The sequence below is a fragment of the Lonchura striata genome, chromosome 1A, assembly GCF_050655825.1.
Source record: "Lonchura striata isolate lonStrDom1 chromosome 1A, ASM5065582v1, whole genome shotgun sequence".
NCBI classification, from domain to species: domain Eukaryota; kingdom Metazoa; phylum Chordata; class Aves; order Passeriformes; family Estrildidae; genus Lonchura; species Lonchura striata.
Window position 1 is genome coordinate 38,146,396 of NC_140741.1, and position 8,926 is coordinate 38,155,321.

The window sequence follows — 8,926 nt, forward strand, 5'->3', positions numbered from 1 at the left end:
CTGCAATATTTTATTTATCATACTTCAGCTCACACTCATTTTGAACCTGATCCTCTGTGTCTATTTTTGCACCACATTTTTTTAGGGTAGTGTAACAAATCAATGCTTTTGACTGGTGCGTTGAATTTTGAACCAGGTTGTGTATTTTTTTGCTAAGCTTACAATGTTCCAATAAATACCCTTTTCATCTGAACACTTGAAGTCCCTTATCTTCTTCAGTGAAGTCCTGTTCAGTGCAGAAAAGTTCATGGAAAATGTATAATATTGATGATGATTATGATGACGGTGATGATGATAATAAATACAGGAATGATAATCATCGTCATTGTCATCATTCCTGTATTTATTATTCAGGCAAAGCTCCTAAAAAAATTAAAATGAGAACAGTAATTTTTCTACTGCTTAAAAAATATATCCTGCTTACTGGAAAAGAGAGAGGGTCTAAAATAAGATGCGATTCCCAGGAAAAAGCAAAATTTCTGAATTGTGTTACTGACAGTAGAAAAACAAATGAACATGATTAATTTCAGAATCAATCTTGCTGTATTTAACACACAGGTGGCCTTGGACTGTAGCATTTTAAATGAAATGAAGAAATAGTTTGATAGAACCCTTTATGTATTTTATTTATCACATTACTGACAAGAGATCTAGCTTGTTGCCACTTTGGAAAAACAGGTATTTTTTAGCTTAGTAATGTTCAGTTCTTACAGGGTTCAGATGCTCAGGTTTTATTCTGCCAGGGCAACATATTTTACATACAGTTAAGAATCTAATTGAGAATAGCTACTTTTTCTCTAAGAAGTTTTGCTGAAGTTTGTGCTCTTTTTCCAGTTCAAATCCATTGTTCTTGTAGGCAATCAACCCCTATTTCTGTTCCCTGCTGTATTCCCTGTCTAGTGCAAGTTCAGCTTATGTCATGGTTCTTGGTGGCCTTTTATTAGTGTTCTGACATACAAGTTGAATATTAATCTGTAAGTTATAATAATATGAGTTCCTGTTCCTCCTGATTACTCAGGAAGAAAATAATTTACATTTAATACAAGTTTGGACATAGAGAAAAGAATTTAGAAGACTTCCAAACTTAGCTACAGCGCGTGATATGGGACTTCTGACAGACCTTTGCACTGGGCTGCTCCTGGGGAAGTTGCAAGGAACTGATATTGACTTCAGCAACAGAACATTTTCAGAAGCCTCTACTGTGACTGAAAGAGGTTGTAGTTGGAAGTTATTGGATAATTCTGATTTGTTCCACCAGATCAGTGCCCCAGTGTGCAAAACATTATACAGAGATACTGAACTACTTCCTTAAGGGCCTTACAGCTTTGAAAGACTTTATTGACAGAAAGCACATCTTAAACTTTAAAAGTTGCAATGTCAAATCCAGCAATATAGAAAAAAAAAAGTGGTATGGGTAGCAGTAATCATTCATTGCAGATACTGAAGTTGTATGTTTGTCAAAATACTTTTGCTGATATTTTACCTTTCTGTATTAAAAAATAATTTGAGTTATATCTGAAACAAACTATTTCAGAGAACTGATATAAATAGGTATTCTTGGCTCTGGGGATCACTTCAATGAGTGGGGTTGGGGGTTCTGGAAAATCCTGCAATATTTCTGTAAAAATGATATCTACCTGAAAAATTAGGACTCTGTACAAAGTAAATTTAATTGGCTTCTTCAGTGCAGAAAAACGATACATAGAAATTTAGGCATGTAGAGCTTTTCTTGTGCATGGAAACTGTAAATTCTCCATTCTCTTGCCCCAAATAGGTTATTTTATCTCTGATTTAAATGCTGTGATGTGTTCTAGCTGAGTGAGGTGTCAACTTGTGTGGTCAGATGCCCCTGAAAATATTGCCTCAATTTAAAAGCATTGTAAGTAATCATAGCAGATGCATTTTTCAAGTGAGAGAGGAGAAACTACTGGGAGAGAGCAGCAGCATGCTGGAATGTGCCTATTCTTCTGTGAGCAGCATCCTGAGGTAAGACCCCAGAGGACCAGAGGTCTTCCCACCCTCCTCTGCCTGGTGAAAATGCTCCTGAGCACAGCACTTGATAACACAATATATGGTGACTCCCCATTTATGTGATATAGTCAGCATTATCAAGGGATTTAGAATTTGGAGGATGGATTTTACAGAACCAATTTTGGTGGTTAATGGTGATTTAGCATAAACCTCACTTAAGGAATGGTTATTTGGGAATGTTTTAGCCTGTAGAATTTTTGACTATAGTATCACAAACCCAGCTCTGCACCATTGCGTAAAGTACTCTTCCGCTTTGGAGTTAGATAGCATTCTCTAGTTTGTATAAGCTATATTAATTTTCAGATGTTAAAAATTACAGTTCTTTCAAGAGAAATGACTTTATACCTGTTTTATCTAAATTACATATTAATGAGACAAAACCTTATGTTCAGGCTATATTTAATGAGGAAAAAGTCAATTCATGGAGTGCGAAAGTTCCATATTTTCTGCATGGACACAACTATGACAAGTAAATTACTTCACAACCTCTCTGGTTTTTAGTTTTGATGCTAAAAGAGCTAATGGAAACCAAGTTTTAATGAAACACTTAATAAATCTGAATTAATGGATGATGAGTTTTGCATTAGTCCAGTCAACAGGTCAGTTTATGGAGCGTGCTCGGAGATTGTATTTTGTTTAGACTAACAGAATTATTTTGCACATTGTTCACCTGAAGATGGAGCTTGAGTGGTTCTGAATACACATGCAAAGTATAACTTGTCACACAGAGCTGTGGTTAATAACTTTCTCTTTGGACTTTGTACAGGGGAAGAAGCACCATCTTAAGCTTTTTTAGATTCTTGTGGCAGAAAAATGAAATCTATAAACAAACTTTCTTTCTTTAATCTCCCTCAACTAACCTATGCTCCTGGGTGTTTTACAGATACTAATGTAAGACTCCTGTAATTATTGAACTGTTCTTTTGACCTGGTTGCTTGAAGGATATTGGATTTCTCTTATCCGCAAATGGAGATTAGCACTCAGATCACCTGAAGTGCTAAAACACTGTTTTTTTTTAAAAAAACAGATTTATTACAAAACCTTATTTTTCCTTCCTACCTTGAACTTCAGCATTCACATTTCACCCATTGTATTATCTGTTCAGGGTATTTGAGGATGGCATTCTTGGGATAAATTATTAGTATGCTCTTTAAGATCTCCAGTACAATTTTATTAGCTAACTGGTATCTCTGGAAAAGAATAATTACATAGCTGGATAATTATTTAGGTACTGCTAATATTAATTTAAAACAATGAGAGGGTATTCTCTGTGGCTGCTGTTTCCTGGTTATTTTGGTGACTGCTTTCTTAAAGGACTTCTTGCCTGTGCATACTTCAGCTCACAGTACTCTCTGAGGACCTCTTTTCTTTACATTCCAACTTTTCAGGTAAAGCTACTGATTACACAGTTCCCAGACACATGAAAGTGTCTATGAGGACCTGAAATTGCCTAATCTGATTGTCATTAGGCTTGGTCCTAATTCTGTCCCTTCTGATTTGTGCCCCCAAACTATAGTCCCCATTTACTAATTTTACAGGGTTGTAGAAGCAGGAATGTGGATATCTGTGGCAGGAGAATAACAAACATATAATGAATGTTATATGACCAAGGAAATGGACACAATCTTTCCCATTTTGAGTGAAAACAAAGAGTCCTAACCAACAGTTCTGAGTTTGTGAACAGGAGCTTTTACCTCACAGGACAGAAGCTTTTATTTCCCTTTTCTGTATGCTCATTATTAAAATTCATTCCTTCTTTGTTACAAAATTTTTTACATGGAAATATCCCTAGCACTAAGATGAACAAAGAAATGAGGTATTTTCCTTTTGTTAACTAGGAGCCCATTCTTCTACATGCGAAGTGATATCTACCTCTCAATTTAACAAAGATCACTTCTGACAAAAGTGAAGCGTGGATAAGGGCAAGGAGAAAATGAAAATGAAATATTGTAAAATAGCTCTTATTTCTACAAATGCAAAAAGAGTACTAGACACCATGCTTGTAAATAAAGTGACAGGCATACAGGGAGGAAAACAGGGTCACCAGTGACCTCCACAAAGAATGAACAGGACAGTTGTAAACATTATCTGTCAGGTTAACAAACCTTCTTCAGTCTCTGTTTACAAGCCTGAGAAAAACATTTTAGGCAAAGCTTTAAAAGAACCTGGAGGACTGTACAAAAATGCCAAGAATTGGATTAATTGGCATAATGCAAGGTGGCTGGGCACAGCTGGGGAAAGTGTCAGTGTAGGGAGAATCCCCACCAAGTAAGACTGTCTGTGCAATTAGCTATCTGAACTCTAACCCTTCCAGAATAATTAATGAATAACAGAGGGGATCAAGACAAAGACACAAAGTGATTTGGTGGGTGCTAGCAAGTAATACATCAAAGAATGCTGGTAATTGGCCCTGTGGCTTTCATTCTTTGCCCTATTTCTTTCAATTCATTGACTCAAAATAATGGGTTCAGGTTCATTATCAACAGGTTTTAGCTGCAAGAGCACAACACTTCAACAAAGCTATGATTGTAGCAGTGCTGGTGGCTAAGCAAAAGTTGTAGAGTGTAGCACACTCCCTTGAAAGGGAAAGTAGCAGCATAGTCATAGGCTTTGTCTTACATGAAACAGTTGGTATTCACGAATTTGCTCTGAGTTTTCTAAGACTTGGTGTTCACTGAGGTTACGATGCTGGAATACAGTTGGTATGGGCAGGTATGTATAACTCTGCTTCAAACACTATTACAGTAGCAACATCTGTATTCTGTTCCTTCAGCTGTAAGAAATGAAATAGAATTCCTGACATCATGTGTCACATGCACATGACATTATTTGCATACTGATGAAGACAGTTTAGAGACTTTACTCTCCCTGTTTTGGTGGCATTGCAGTAAAGGGAAGATTTATTATTTTGAATCCATAAAAATATCTTTCTGATCTGCAAAATTTTACTTGAGGGTTTGAGTGAGTTTGGGTTTGTTTTTTTCTGAAATCAGAAATGGAATCTCCACTGTTCTGTTTGTTTCTAGTGCAAATGCTATTGTAAAAGGTTGATATAACTGTTGAGGATGTACTTAATTAATTAGAATGGATTTTCATAATCCATTTGATAAAGAACAGAAGAAGAAGAAGTAGGATATTAGAGCAGTCATCTTCAAAGAGTGAATGATATGTATTTTTTCTCTGCTGTCATTTTGACATGGTAATTTCTTCCTATTAAATATTGTTATTTTCTAACCATCGTAGTAAATACAATTGCATTTATGGTTAAAATCTAAATGGCACTATAGCTAAAAACTGTCCTCTTGGTTTAGCATTTGAGAAATTTGAGAAGTGGTTTAAATTTATAAGCTTACTTATAAGCACAAATGGGTGTAAAATTATTTTTCTCCTTGGTTAGTGATGTTATTCTGAATTTATGCTCATAGCAAATACACAAAATGGGGTAAATGTTATGAAGAGCAAACTGTGCTCCTTATTCTCATACACAGCAACATAAAAACTTCCCATTTCCTTTGACAGTCTGTGAGGAGATAGTCTGCAACTATTTTCTGTCTAAGTCTTACAGATTAGATTCTGATCTCCATTACAGCACTGTTGATCTGAAAGAGCTTGAGTGAACTTTATGCAGAATTTAATCAAGATGACTATGTTTTATGATTGTGAAATCATACAGTAGAATATTGAGTAATAATAAAGTTAGATAAAGAGTTTCTGATACAACTTGTGGCATATTATTTTCATTTTAGTAATATTTCAGAGAATATCAATAATGTATTAAACATTCAAATACATATGTGAATTACCAGTATATAAATGTAGCTATAAATGCAACAATGCATGACCAAAGCCACAACTCTTTAAGTGCAGCCATACTGTTTGAAATAATGATGTCACTGATCTGTGTGTAGTTCTTTGTTGTTGTCTTCTATTACACAGGTTCCTCCATTAGAACACGTGCCTTATCAATAGCTTTGCTTGTGCTATAGGCAAAAGTACTGTAGTTTAGGAAAGGCTTTATTAGTGTGTATTCTAAATTGAATAGGTCTTTTGATAAATTCTAAGCCATGCTTCTTAGAATTTTGAAAATTTTGTTTGTTTTAAAACACTGTTTTGCACTATGAACAGTGCTCCAAGCCTAGTGTGACAAAGCTGTTAGTCAGATGTTTGCTCTCTGCTCTTTGTGATTCCAAGTGGTTTTGGCAGAGGTTTCTTGTGAAAATCTCAGCATGACTGAGATGATACATGAAACACTTTGAGAGTATTTCAGAATTGTTAAGTTCAAAATGTAGTTCTTTCTGAGTCTTTTCATAGCACTGACGGAGTCTTTTCCATCTGTTTGCACTAGGACATGAATGCTATAAATATATATATATATCTTCACAATAATAACATTTAAGAATGGCAAAAAAAGAGTAAACTGGTTTTTTTAGTCTTGCCACTCTTATATATTGTTAAAATAAATATTTAAAAACTACTTGTATTGTGAAGAGCTGTGCTCCAAATGCCTTCTGTCACACATATATTTCAAGTTCCTGAGTCGACAAAATACTGATTGATCTTGTCTCAGAGGTTCTTACACCTTTTCAGAATGTTGCTCCTCTTTTTGTATAATTTTGCCTTCAAGTGAATAACAAGACTTTGGGGGAGAAGGAAAATCGTTATTAAAAATACACACAGACTTGATCAAAATAACTTTGATGGCTAGAATGATGAGTACAGTCGTTCTCTTCCTTTGACAGATTTTTTTTGTCTGAGATTTGAGGGCACCAATATTGATTTAGAAAGCTCAGTCACTCAATTTTAAATGAATTGGAAAACTTTTCCATTTTCTCACCTATCAGCCATCATAAAAAGGAGATGCTCTTGCAAGGAAAAGTGCTATCCTCACTTTGGATATTACAATGTGTTTATGATGTGGGGCCTAACTGAACAGCTTTAGTTTATGTGACAAGGAAAGAAAGACTGTGGATACAAGTCTGGATCCTAGGCTGGACTGTGGGACCTGGACCCCCTAGAGGGCATTCTTTCCATCAGGTACCCTCTGCTTTTCTTCTCTCTGATAGAAGTGACAACAGTAGAAACCTGTTCCCTGCTCTCCCTCTCCTGCAAGTTGCTGCATCCCAGAGAAATGGCAGAAAGCTGCATGTGCATGTGCAGCAGCCTGGATCCTTTTGGACCACAGAAAGTTTCCCTGAAATGCACAGGGATATGATACTTTATACTTCTGATTATCAAAATTACTCTTATGCACTAAAAATTGATTTGGTTTGGAAGCAGAACTAACTGCAAGTGGGAAAGGCAGAGGAAGAGGAGCTGAGGGACAGTTGTGTCTCTCAAACATGCTCAGTTCCTGTCTTTTAGTGAGAAGAGGAACAACTCCAGACTTTTAAGGACGTTTAGCAGATGAGAATTAAAATATAACTCATTGCATTGCTTTCTAATGGAGAGTGCACAAAGCCTGCAAAAAAGAAGGGAGTCTTGGCTGCAGAAGGTCAGTCGTGTTTCAAAGGCTGACCTCCTTTGAAAAGGGTCTCTGTGCCTAGTGTTCCCATAGGAAGGGACCCAGGGACTGGATTCCTGCTGGCCTGCGGTCAGGGAAGGGCTGAACTTCCGTTCAAATCGCTGTTCCTTGAAAGAAAAGGCATTTCAGTGCAACCTTAGGTGTCTTTGACTAAGGTCCGGATACTTTCTGAAGCAAGGTCTTCATTTGGCTATTATGCGCTTGAAAATCTCAAAGGCTGTTAACTTTGCAAAACCCAGATTTTTTTTGCTGTAATTTTTTTATCTTGATGTGGTTTATTTGGCCTGATAACCACTGCCTTGTGCCTTACAGGATACAGGAACTATTAGCAAAATATGGGCCAGATTGGTCTGGGAGAGAAAACAGTATTTTTTTCTCAAATCTTTAGGTACCGTAAAGGGAAAAGCATAGGATGGCAGTAACTAGACTCAGGAAATACAATCTGTGCTTCTAAGCTTTATTCCTGAACTTTCATATACCAAACTTATTACCAAGTCTTCCAAAGACAACAATATTCACCATGACAAAGCTCTCTGAGATTATTAGGTGAAAGGTTTATATAGCAGGAAGGTATTATTATAATGGCATTTAAATTTAATTATTTCTCTAACAGTGATAAAAAATAAATGTTTTTAGCTTTGGAAAGGAGCTGACCCCTGTAATCAATAATGTTTTTACCTCCTTGCAAAGTGTGCTCCTTATACAAAAGAATAAGAAATCATATCTGGATCTCAGAGAAAAGGATGGCAGGATGTGAGAGGGCACAAAGATGCTCAGAAAAGAATCCTGACCAACCACTTCTCATGGAAATTACTGTGGTAGAAGACAGAAATGGAAAAAATTGAGGAGAAAGTTTTAGATATTAGATCTGCTAATTGTGTGTTGCCCAACCAAGAACAGTGTGGTTAACCCATCTCTACCCTCTCCCTAGGGCCAGGCCTTCAGTTTTTTATACCTTTTGCTTCCTGGTCTCTTCCATGATGGTTTTTATATCACTTGCCTGTATTTTTTCTGGATGGTGCTTCAAATGAGTTTTCTCATGTAGGAAAAATAAACTTCTATGAACGTTGTCTTGTTTGTAGACCTTTGAATCCATCTAAGATTGTCAAGTGTCCTGTGGGGAGCTGGGCTGTCCCTGTCAAGACTAGAGTTCAGGGGAAGGCAAGTGCATGTCCTACTATCTCTTTTTAAGTTTTGCAATGCTGTGAGGATAACAATGATATTTTCAACACTTAAAAAGACAGCTCTGTTTCAGTGTCCAAGTGTTATGTCTGTCTAAAGTTTTTGTCCCTGAACAATTTTTGGTATTGGATCTCTTCCCTGCTTGGTGATATCAGAGGTGCTATTAACTTCTCCCAGTGTTGTTGCTAAAAA

At 36.4% G+C, this 8,926-nt stretch overlaps 1 protein-coding gene across 4 annotated transcripts in view; it reads left to right on the plus strand.

Moving 5' to 3' along the window:
- TFEC (transcription factor EC) overlaps positions 1–8,926 on the plus strand; it is a 94,312-nt gene that overhangs the window by 20,116 nt on the left and 65,270 nt on the right. The window lies entirely within an intron of this gene.